At 37.7% G+C, this 11,884-nt stretch overlaps 1 long non-coding RNA gene across 1 annotated transcript; it reads right to left on the bottom strand.

Moving 5' to 3' along the window:
- Positions 1 to 974: 974 nt before the first annotated feature.
- On the bottom strand, positions 975 to 11,668 carry LOC123379700. The gene is made up of 4 exons (XR_006584556.1): positions 11,008 to 11,668; positions 3,796 to 3,857; positions 2,149 to 2,265; positions 975 to 1,959 (listed from the first exon to the last, which is right to left on the bottom strand). It is a non-coding gene; the product is annotated as an uncharacterized LOC123379700 (long non-coding RNA).
- Between the last annotated feature and the right edge of the window lie 216 nt (positions 11,669 to 11,884).

Below are 11,884 nucleotides of genomic sequence, written 5' to 3'. Positions count from 1 at the left end.
AAGTAGACTGATCATACTTTGCAGTGAGGCTGCAGGGGCCAGCAGCATTTTTTTTTAACATTTATTTATTTTCAGGAGACAGAGACAGAGCGCGAGTGCGGGAGGGACAAAGAGGGAGACACAGAATCCGAAGCAGGCTCCAGGCTCTGAGCTGTCAGTGCAGAGCCCGATGTGGGGCTCAAACCCATCAACCATGAGATCATGACCTGAGCTGAAGTTGGACACTTAACCAAATGAGCCACCCAGGCACCTCCGGCAGCATTTTTAACAATCATCATTTTAACTGTGTAACATGTGAAAGCAATTCTGGACCTCTTCTTTTTTGGAAAAGCATTTCTATTTCAGGAATGTTGGCTGTAGGATGTCATCTATTTCAGTAAAATGTTTCTTTGCCTTTTACTGTACAGCAAACCATGGTGCAGGGTTAAAACTGACAAAAGGAAACAAAATGACAAAGGGCCGCCCAGCCTTTATGAATGACTTTGGATGGGCATGCTGGTTACGACCCCAAATCACAATTTTCTTTTGTAGAAAGGAAGATGTGGATTAAATCTTAGAACATGTTTGCGTGTCTTTTTCACATTCGTGTACCAGGTAACCAAGTTCAGACTGAACTGATTGCATAATACGTTTGCGATATAGAACTGTTCGTACTTACAGTGTTTTTGTAAACATAAACTCCAATTTGTTGTCTTTTTTATATCTGTTTATGTTACATTTAAGGAAAGACGAACCAGAGTTTAAAAAAAAAAAAGTTTATTTAGAGGCTCCGGGGTGGCTCAGTCAGTTAAGCCACCAACTGACTCTTGATTTCGACTCAGGGCATGATCTCACTATTCATGAATTTAAGTCCCGAGTCGGGCTCTGTTCTGACAGCGCGGAGTCTGCTTGGGATACTCTCTCTTCCTCTCTCTCTCTCTCTCTCTCTCTCTGCCCCTTTCCCATTCACATGCCCTCTCCCTAGCTCTCTTTCTCTCTCAAAATAAATAAGCAAACTTTAAAAAAATTAAAAAAGTTTATTTAGAAGGCAACATAACAAAAACAAATTGTACCACTGTGGTTTTCTTTTAATACAAGACTCATGATGGGAAGCTGCAGCCAGTCTTGAGGAATGCGTTTCTCTAGAAAGTTGGGTTTCTTAAAAAACAGCATGTGTGAAGCACACATGATTAACAAAGATTCCCTTTGAGGCAGAAAAAAAAGCCTTTTCCCCCGATTAATAATTATACACAAATATTTATCCTGCTTTATTTTCCATCATCAAAAAAGGGAAATAACTCAAATGTTCATAAACAGATGAATGGATAAACTAATAGCAGTAGATCCAAAGAACATTACTCAGCCAAAAAAAAAAAAAAAAAAGAAGAAAAAAAGGCTGAGCTAACTCATAGAATATCATTGATGGATCTCAAAGTAATTATGAAACATCAAAGAAATCACATACAAAAAAGAGTAAACATTTTAGGATTCCAATCATATAAATTGTAGAACATGAAAAGGTACCTATTATAAGTGGCAGGCTTATCATTTCTGTGTAGAAAGGATGGGGTGGCAATCTGGTTGAGGGCAAGTTTTGGGAGACAATTTTAAACTACTTGTACATAGAATTTTGAATAAATATAAGGAATCTCTACTACCCTGACTGAGGGTTGGTGAGGGGACATTAAAACTCCCTAAAATAATACCCTGAGGTCACCAGTGGGTAATACTTAAAGACATTGTCAGCACCCAGCACCTAGCTCCCCAGAGTCAATATGGGTTCTAACTCCTCTTAGCCGGTTCTTCAGGGTTTTTTTTTTAATTCTATGAGCCATCTGTATTAATAGAATAAATACCTTTTTTGGTTTAACTTACACAAAGTTGGTTTCTATTACTTGCACCACAGAAGGCTGATATGGTGGGGACCCGGGCACCCGATGGGATGAGGTGATCTTTAAAGTCCCTTTCAATGCTGTGGTTCTAAGATAAGCACAAATAGAATTAAACCTCTCTCAAAGGAATCAATAGTTAAAGATGTGCTGGGGAGACAATACTTGACTTGGTATCTCAAACAGATATGTTGGCTGTAGACACTTTAAGACAATGAAATAAAGTATAATTTGCAGCCTTGGGGATATAGTTCCAGAAACTGGCTCAAAGTACACTTACTAGTGACACTCAGCAAAATTTGGAAGGAGACTCTGCCAGAATACCATCATCCATTCCATTGAGAATGATGTCAACACATAATAAAATAATTGAGTGAATGTTGCGGGGAGCAGGAATCTGTAAACATAAAGAGGATAATGGAATCATAAACATTAATCAGCATCAGGAACAAACAGGGCTAAAGGAAACCTGAAGAATTCTCTAACAGGATTCAAGTAACTCTTTCGCCAGAAAATAACCATACTTCATATATCTGATTGTCATTCCTATATGTAGTGTATCTTATATATATTGGGAAATCTTCTAATGTCTGCTCACTGTGGTTTGGATCTCAGCTTAGGTATAGTAATGAACACTGAGGGGAAGAAAGCATATTTTTACTCTGAATTGGAGTGGGTAGGTGGTAAGAGTATATAGTTCTACTAAATTTGGCATAGAAAAACGTTTCTATTGATTCAAAATCAACTTCTTTATGAAAATTTCTTCTGAAAAGCAATCCCCCTAGTTTCTGTTTTTTTTTTGTTGTTGTTGTTGTTTTTTGTTTTTTGCAGATAAGAGCAGTGTTTCAGGCAAGACAAAAAGACAAAAAGCATTCTGTTCCGTTGAAACTGACCCCTCAGCTTTTGGGCTTCTAATGGCAAATTAAATTCACCTCAGCAAGAAAATTAAATCACAAAAAAATAACTTTTGTAATGCGGGAAATAGCTGGTGGATTGATCTTTATGAATTTCCTTATTTCTTTACCTTATAATGGTTTTTCTTAATAGCAGCACCAGCATTAAGAAAACAAAACACATTTGATAGAAATTCTTTGTCTTCCCTTTTTAAATTATTTAGTAACATTGGGTAGCTAAGAAATTGTCTGTGCTCCTATAAAACTCCCTATGCTAATTGTGGCCAGCAAATTAGTAATTATAACTGATTATACAAAGCAGGAAAGGGCCACACTAATGCTAGGGAGTAAAACGTGCAATTAGATGGCTCAGCTTTAGACGTCTTCACTCTGAATCTCTGTGAAGAATGAAGAAGAAAGCTCTGTACCAAAATTGAAGGGGACCAGTTTTCTGATTGTGTCCTAGGGGATTTGGATAAAGCTCAAGCAATTTGAAGCATACCCTCAGGTTGTACTCAGCAGAATTCCTGACCTCTGCCACATCCTATCTATCATAAGCCTTTATCAGGAGAAGATGCCAAATCACAAGCCATTTGGTGGCATATAATTGCTTCGACATTGACAGCAGAGGAGTATATATCATCTCCTCTGTTAAAAAGGGAGTGAGTGTTTCAAATGGAAGAAGACTGACTATAAAAGCAAATTTAAATAAACACAAAAAGGAAGCTAAACCAATACTAAATGGAAAGGAATATCAACATAAAATGAAAGCTTAAATACAGATTGAAAAAACAATAATGTATGATTTCTAATCAGACTCTTTATGGTCTATTAGAAATATTGAAGAATCAAGAGTTGAAAGAATCAAGAGTTGAAAGGAAGGAAGGAAGGAAGGAAGGAAGGAAGGAAGGAAGAAACTTAGAACAGCTTATGGAATCTTGGACTGATTTTAGATGGTGTATGAAGTATTGTGGTTGGTTCACAGATACAAAATTAAATAATACGGATCCATCAGTCTCAATTCTTTTGCTTACATCAAGAGGGAAGTCTCAGGGCTAGTCTGTCTTCAATTTCTCTTTAACACCTCCAAAACTCCCTTTAAAAAGGAAAAACAGAGCAGATTACAGGCTCTGAGCCTTAGGCAGACAATAACATCTACTCAAATTTAACTACATTATGTTGTTTTTATTACATCTATTTTTGTGGTTACTCTATTTATGGCAAGTGAACTGGTTTCCATTTGTAATCGGCCTATAAATTATTTTCTTTATTTACATTTTTAAAAACCGAGTCAACTTAAGGACAAACATTAGATAAATTAGAGCACTGGGTGCAAAAACAGAAAACCAGTAATGGGTTCAATGAAGTTGGGCAAAAATGTTATAATGGCCCTGAAATGACTTCAGTTAAGAAAACATTAGCTTAAAATCACAGACTGTTAGAGCTAGAGGTGAGTCGGAGCTAGCAATCCAAATCCCCTCATTTTACAGGAGGAGACCAAGACCGAGAGGGCGCGGTTTGCCAGGAACTGTCATCACAGTTTGTAATGGCAGAGCCAAGCTTTCATCTAAGCCTGTTGCCACGTCCACCACTGCTTTGCCATTATTTAATTTGTAGCCTTCTCAAAAGCTATATGTGTTGGAATTGGCGAGATGTGTCCAGCCCACAATGGTGTCAAAGTGAGAAGGCAGGCCACAAAGGAATTTAGATTTGCTAACGCAGATCAAACTTGTGCAACTTGCAAAACTACAGTGACATCTAGTGGTATTGTTTGATAATGTAACTCGATGCAACCCTTGCTTTGAGAAGGCTTCTCTTTAAAAAGCAAACATTTTATATGTAGAATATCCCTGTTTGAGTTTGTTTTCTCATGAATAGATGTATTTTTAACAAGAATACAACATAAAAGTTGTGTCCTTGCGCAGCATAACAGAGGCACGTGTTGATCGTTTGTCCTATCATTGACGATGTTAATTTTGACTGTTTGGCTAAAATGCTATCAGCCAGTTACCGTCCTTTCTTTTCTAATCAATAAGTGATTTGTGGGACAATATTTCCAAGCTTTGTAAATATCTTTTTCTTCAAACTTTCATCTACTAGCTTTTGTATCCGTTGATAATCCTTGCCTGAATTCTTCATTATTATAATGGTTACGAAATGGTCATTCTCTAGTTCTGTCATCATTTTACTGAAAGAATAACTTTCCGTCTTATTTATTTTGTATATATTTAGTAGTATGGACTCATGAATTATAATATCATCTATAATCTACATAATATATTATATTTATTGATATCCAATATGGCTGTCATAATTAGAGCAGATACGTAAAATTTCTCTAGGGTCTCAACCAAGTATGTCCTCTCTCACCTCTGGGTATTTGCTCTTGCTGTTCCCTCTCATTTGAAGACCTCTTCCCAATAGATAATAGTAGGTAAGAATTCATGAGTTTATTCATGTATGTATTACATAGTAGCTATTTCATATAAAGTATTATATATAGATTATATATTCATGCATAGGTTACAGACTATAATCTATATATACTCAATACATTATGTATAGGTTTATACTATACATTATCTATCACTATTGTTATTTATTCTATTCAAAAATACAAATGTCATGAAAGTCAAAAAGTATGAGGAATTGTTCTAATTATAAGGAGACTTAAGAAATGTAACAACGCAATGCAATGCATAATCCTGGATTAGATTCTGCACAGGGTGTGGGAAAGGAGTTGTAAACAGCTGTAAAGGACATTAATGGGATAACTGATGAAATTTGAATAATCCTATTATTTAGATACTCTGGATTAAATAATAATACTATACCAGTGTTAAATATCCTCTTTTGATCATTTTACTGTGATTATGTAAGAAAATGTTCTTGCCTTAGAAACTGCACACTAAAATATTTAGGGATAAAGCAGCACTATGTCTGAAGCTTATTCTTAAGTGGTTCAAAAAATTGTGTGTGTGTGTGTGTGTGTGTGTGTGTGTGTGTGTTGAGAGAGCAAATGTCAAGAAAATGCTGCAAAATTGTAACAATCAGTCAATCTAGGTGAAGGACACACAGAAGTTCTTTGTACTATTCAAATAACTTTTCTGTAAGTTTGAAATTACATCAAAATAAAGTTACCCTAAAAGGGAAAATAAAGTTTTGTGACATTTTAATGTCTTATTTATTGAAAAACAAATGAAAAAAGAGCAAAGCAAATCAGTAAATTCGTACCTAGCAGCTTGAGAATTTCAAAGTCTCAGCTACTAAGTTTCTTTCCACTGCTGCATACAGTTTGAAGTAAAGCCCCACTCTTTTCATTAGGGAATTATCATGCTAGTCAAGGAAATCTATTATAAATTACTAGTTTAAATTCCCCAGATGTCTGAAGAATTCCTCAAAGGCACACATATTTTTATAAAAGCTCACACATTTAATATCATCACACACAAAGGACTTTTATCCAGGTTGGGTTCTGGCATTGAACCAACCAGCTGTGATTACCCTTAATTTGGAATAGAAGAAGCTATGAGGAAAAAAAATGCTCTGAAATATAATTCTCATCTTAAAAGGAAGAGGAAGTGGTAAAGATGCAGTTGGAGAAAGGGACTCACTGGGTGTGGGAGGAAGTTGCTGGGAATATTGTAGAGAGAGAAAAATCAAAATACAAAAAAATCTCAGGATTTGGATAGAATCACAGTTGTCAGACTTACTAGCTGTGTGGTCTGTGGGATTAATTTATTTAACCACTAGAACCTCAGTCTCTCGCCTGTAGAATTAGAGCTATTCCCAGTGAGTAATCTATACCTGGCACTCACTGTAAGTATTGACTGACCTCTAAGTCCTGGGCCAAGCAGGATGTGATAGTAGATAAATGGATAATGTCTGGCTGCTGGGGCATCCTGATCTCTTGCCTGCACCACCATAGCCTCTTAACAGGGTTCTACCATCCACTTTTGTGAATCCTTCCAATCCATTTTCCACACAACAGCAGAATGACCTTCCTAAAAGATAGTCTTCAGCTCCATGCCTAAACTTCCTAATGTGGTACACTGGCCCCTTTGTCACCTCATGGCCTTGTCCCCGAGTATCTCTCTAGGCTCTCTTTCTCCAGTCTCTAAGCTCTACTACTGGCTAATAGACCTTTGTGCAATGAGATATAGGTTCTATCTATACCTTGAAGGTCCAGTATGGCAGCCGGTAGCCATACATGGCTATTGAGCACTTGAAATGTGGTTAATGTGGCTGAGAAACTGAATTTTTAATTTTTGAAATTTCATTTAAATTTATTTTTTCTGCTTTATTTTATTTTAATTTATTTTGATTTTATTTTTTCTTTTTTTAAATTTACATCCAAGTTAGTTAGCATATAGTGCAACAATGATTTCAGGAGTAGATTCCTTAGTGCCCTTTACCCATTTAGCCCAACCCCCCTCCCACAACCCCTCCAGTAACCCTCAGTTTGTTCTCCATATTTCAGTCTCTTATGTTTTGTCCCCCTCCCTGTTTTTATGTTATTTTTGTTTCCCTTCCCTATGTTCATCTTAAAGTCCTCAGATGAATGAAGTCATATGATTTTTGTTTTTCTCTGACTAATTTCACTTAGCATAATAGCCTCCAGTTCCATCCACATAGTTGCAAATGGCAAGATTTCATTCTTCTAGATTGCCGAGTAATACTCCATTGTATATGTATACCACATCTTCTTCATCCATTCATCCATTGATGGACATTTGGGTTCTTTCCATACTTCAGCTATTGTTGATAGTGCTACTATAAACATGGGGGTGCATGTGTCCCTTCGAAACAGCACACCTGCATCCCATGGATAAATGCCTAGTAGTGCAATTGCTGGGTCGTAGAGTAGTTCTATTTTTAGTTTTTTGAGGAACCTCCATACTGTTTTTCAGAGTGGCTGCTCCAGCTTGCATTCCCACCAACAATGCAAAAGAGATCCTCCTTCTCCACATCCTCGCCAATATTTGTTGTTGCCTGAGTTGTTAATGTTCGCCATCTTGACAGGTGTAAGGTGGTATCTCATTGTGGTTTTGACTTGTATTTCCCTGATGATGAGTGATGTTGAGGAAATTTCATTTAAATTTAAATAGCCACATGTGGCTAGTGGGTACCATATTGGACACAACAGACACGTGAAGTTTCTTTAGGTTCCCAACCAACTGCACCTCTCTTGCCTCTGGGTCTTTGCCCTTTTGCTATTCTCTCTCATTCGAAGACCTACCTTCTCTTTGTCCTTTGTCTCAGCCTAAACATCACTTGTTAAATGCTTTTATAGAACAGGATGCACATAATCTTTGCCACTGACAAAATTTTAACCATCTTTAATTTCTGAAAGTAAGGCTATATTTCAAAGCAATGATAACACTTTAACTGTGCCTTTTGATTTCCACTGACAGATGTGCAAGGTGTTTTTCTTTTTGCCCTTGGCTATTCATTAATCCAATGAGTAGGGGGTGTCACTGAGTGGTCATAGGTCATGATTCATGCCATCAATGTGTTTTTTTGGCTTTCACATTTTTAAAATGGAGCCAAAATTTTAAATGGAAGAGACTTCATTAAAAATCTTCATTCCCAGATGCTCTGGAAAAAAAAACAGAACATCTGGATGCACATTCACTTCTACTCAGCAATAACCAGCTAGACTCATTCCAAAATGGTCATCACTAGCCACATATGGCTATTTAAATTTAAATTAATAAAAATTAAATAAAATTCAAAATTCAATTCTTCAGTCACACTAGCCACATTTCAAGTGCTCAAGTCACACATGGCTAAAGGCTACTATCCAGTTGGACAGGGCAGCTACAGAACATTTCGATCAACATAGAATGTTCTATTGAGCTACATTTCCTAGAGTGTAGTTAGGAGGCAGGGAGTAGATGCCAGCTTAAGGGGCAGGAGCTCCTAAGCTACTATTGAGTATTTTTTTAAATGTTTATTTATTTAATTTTGAGAGGGAGAGAGAAAGAATGAGCAGAGGAGAGGCAATGAGAAAGGGAGAGAGAATCCCAAACAGGCTCCACACTGTCAGGGCAGAGACAGACACGGGGCTCCAACTCACAAACCAAGAGATCATAACCTGAACCAAAATCAAGAGTCAAGACACTTAACCAACTGAGCTGCCCTAGGTTTCTTATTGAATATCACAGTGGGAATGGACCTAGATTTTCTGATATTTCCCAAGAACTCAAGAATCCAGATTTTTTATGTGAAACCTCCCAATTTGCAAATGCTAGCTCAGATGTTTTAGAAATATTGTCTAAGCAAAACAAAGCAAGTTTTGTCGGTCAGATTGATCCCCTAGGTGCCAATTTGCCAGCTCTGAGCCCAAAGTTTGGCAGAGGCATCAGAGATCAGCGTGCCTGAGGTTGAGAATACAAAGGTTCAGTGTTGGACAGGCTGGGATGGGGGCAGGGGTGGGTGGGAGGTACACCCATGGCTTTTTAGAAATCAATCTTCCGCCGCCAGCAACATCAAAACACAGAGGCTCCCATCTTCCAAGTTCACTTTTTTGTGAGCTGTGCAACATAGCTCATAATAACAAAAATATAAGTGTCCCTTAAATTTTCAGCTGTGCTTCATCTTTTCTAAGGGAGAGGGAAAGAATTTCAGAGTAAATTTGGAAAGACTAGTGGGTTTTGGAAAAGATTTATTGAACTAGAAAGAAAATGGGAATTTATAACACTTATAAGGCTATCTCTCAGTGATGTAATACTTCTCTTGGGAAGGAAGTAGTTTTATATTTTAAAATTCTCTAAACCAAGACTTGACTCTCCAGTCCCAAACACTGTCCATCTGTTCCTGCAAACAGTGTGATTGCATGGTCTGGACCATTGGGTGGGATCATTATAACCACAAAGAGAGCATTTTCCTAATAAATAGTACAAGGACATTTTTTAAATAATTTCATTTATTTTTTAAGGGGTGCCTGGGTGGCTCGGTTGGTTGGGCGTCTGACTTCAGCTCAGGTCATGATCTCACCATCCGTGGGTTCAAGCCCCGTGTCGGGCTCTGTGCCAACAGCTCAGAGCCTGGAGCCTGCTTCTGATTCTGTGTCTCCTCTCTCTCTCTCTCTCTCTCTCTCTCTCTCTCTCTCTCTCTGCCCCTTCCCCGCTCATGTTCTGTCTCTCTCTCTCTAAAGTAAAGTAAAATCATAAATAAAAGAATAAAGAATTTTATTTTTTAAATGTTTATTTATTTTGAGAGAGAGAGAGCGTGAGAGATAGAATCCCAAGGAGACTCAGCACTGTCAGTATAGAGCCTGATGCAGGACTCAAATTCACGAGCCCAAGATCATGACCTGAGCCAAAATCAAGAGTTGGACACTTCCCCGAATGAGCCACCCAGGTACCCCAGCACAAAGACATTTTATAGCTAACAGTTTCCAAATTCCATATCTTGACGGGCTGTGGCTTGCCATATAGTAAGATTTATTCTGTACCCTGACTTTGATTTACTTGTTTCCCTTTTATAAAAAATTTACCAAAAAAATTGATTCCAATTGATAGTTTTAAATATTATATCTCAGAAACTTTCACTGTTCTGTATTTTCACCAAAGCTCACATATAACACCTTTTAATTTAACAAAGCAGGTCTCTTGAATGCAACATAATACACATGGATATTTGGATATTGTTTTGAGGTGAGCAGAAATGATAGGAAGAACACTAGACTGGAATTCAGAAATCTAAGCACTGTTCCCAGTGCAACCGTCAACTGTGTGTGGTCTTGGACGGTTGAACAGTTGGCTCTCTTATAGAACAGGGCAGGTGATCTAGATTTCTGAAGACTGGGTTACTTCTAAAATTCTATGGTTCTTTAATTCTGTATGTTTGTGGGGGGAAAAAACTGACAATGTAAAACTGAAAATATAGTTTCAGACATTTCTAGATGGTTAATCAACCAAAACGGTCGGTAGACTAGGTCAGGTCTCACACGTGTACCTGCACTGACATGCTGGCCAGGCTTTGCTGTTCCACTGCAGAAGCCCTGTAAACTGCTGGAATACTTACCCATAAATGTTTCTCAGAGGCAAATGTCTTTGTGTGTATTTCTTCTCTAAGAATCGTCTTCCATAAAAGCAGTAGTTCCAAAAACAAGGAACCACCCGCCTCACCAAAATAGTAGGAATATTTGCCCTAGATCAAAGTTGGTTCTCGCATTTTAATGGATCAGAATCATCTGCAAAATTGAAACAAAGAACAAATAGGCTCCTTCCCAAACGTACCCAGTCAGAATCCATGGGGTTGGGCCCAAGCATGATATTTTTCACAAGCTTCCTATCTCCTTCCAACGCTCAACAAAGATGGAGAAACACTGGCCCAGGTCCATGTAACAATGTGGTGATATCACAGAATGCAAACTTCACGTGTAGAATCAAACTGAAAATACATTCAAATGAGACACTTGGTCACTGATTCTGTTCAATGACTACTATAATTAAAGAAAAATGAAAATACAGATTCTACACTTTCACAAATGAACATCAGATTTATCCACATTGCTCCTGGTTCTCTTATATTTTTCACTTTAATCAATACAGAGGTATTTGCACTATACAATGTCGTTAAATGAGCAGCCAAGTTTGCCAGTAATCACAGCATCTCCTACTTGAACAGAAGTTTGATGGATGATAATCTACTTTTTGAAAGCAGGTAGTGGTGGAGACAGGATCTGGGGTGAAATCAGAAAGCCTACTTGACCCACTTCAGCTCCTGCCAACTGTTACCAGGCAGGAATGAATAACTTCATGCAGCCAGCTCTTCCAAGTTTCCAAGAGAAGCCAGAAATTGGATTTGTATATATGAGCCTGCAATTTTTAAATGGTTGGCAACGAATTTAATTTTTTTTTTAAAAATTCATTTAGGGGTGCCTGGGTGGCTCAGTCAGTTGAGTGTCCAACTTCGGCTCAGCTCATGATCTCGTGGCTTGTGAGTTCGAGCCTCACGTTGGGCTCTGTGCTGAGAGCTCAGAGCCTGGAGCCTGCTTCGAATTCTGTGTCTCCCCCTCTCTTTCTGTCCCTCTCCCACTTGCTCTGTCTCTCTCTTTAATAAATAAATAAATAAATAAATAAATAAATAAATAAATAATTTTAAAAATAATAA

Source organism: Felis catus, chromosome A1 (assembly GCF_018350175.1).
Source record: "Felis catus isolate Fca126 chromosome A1, F.catus_Fca126_mat1.0, whole genome shotgun sequence".
Classification (NCBI taxonomy): domain Eukaryota; kingdom Metazoa; phylum Chordata; class Mammalia; order Carnivora; family Felidae; genus Felis; species Felis catus.
Note: the sequence above shows the minus strand (reverse complement) of the source record. Positions and strands in the feature narration are given on the sequence as shown.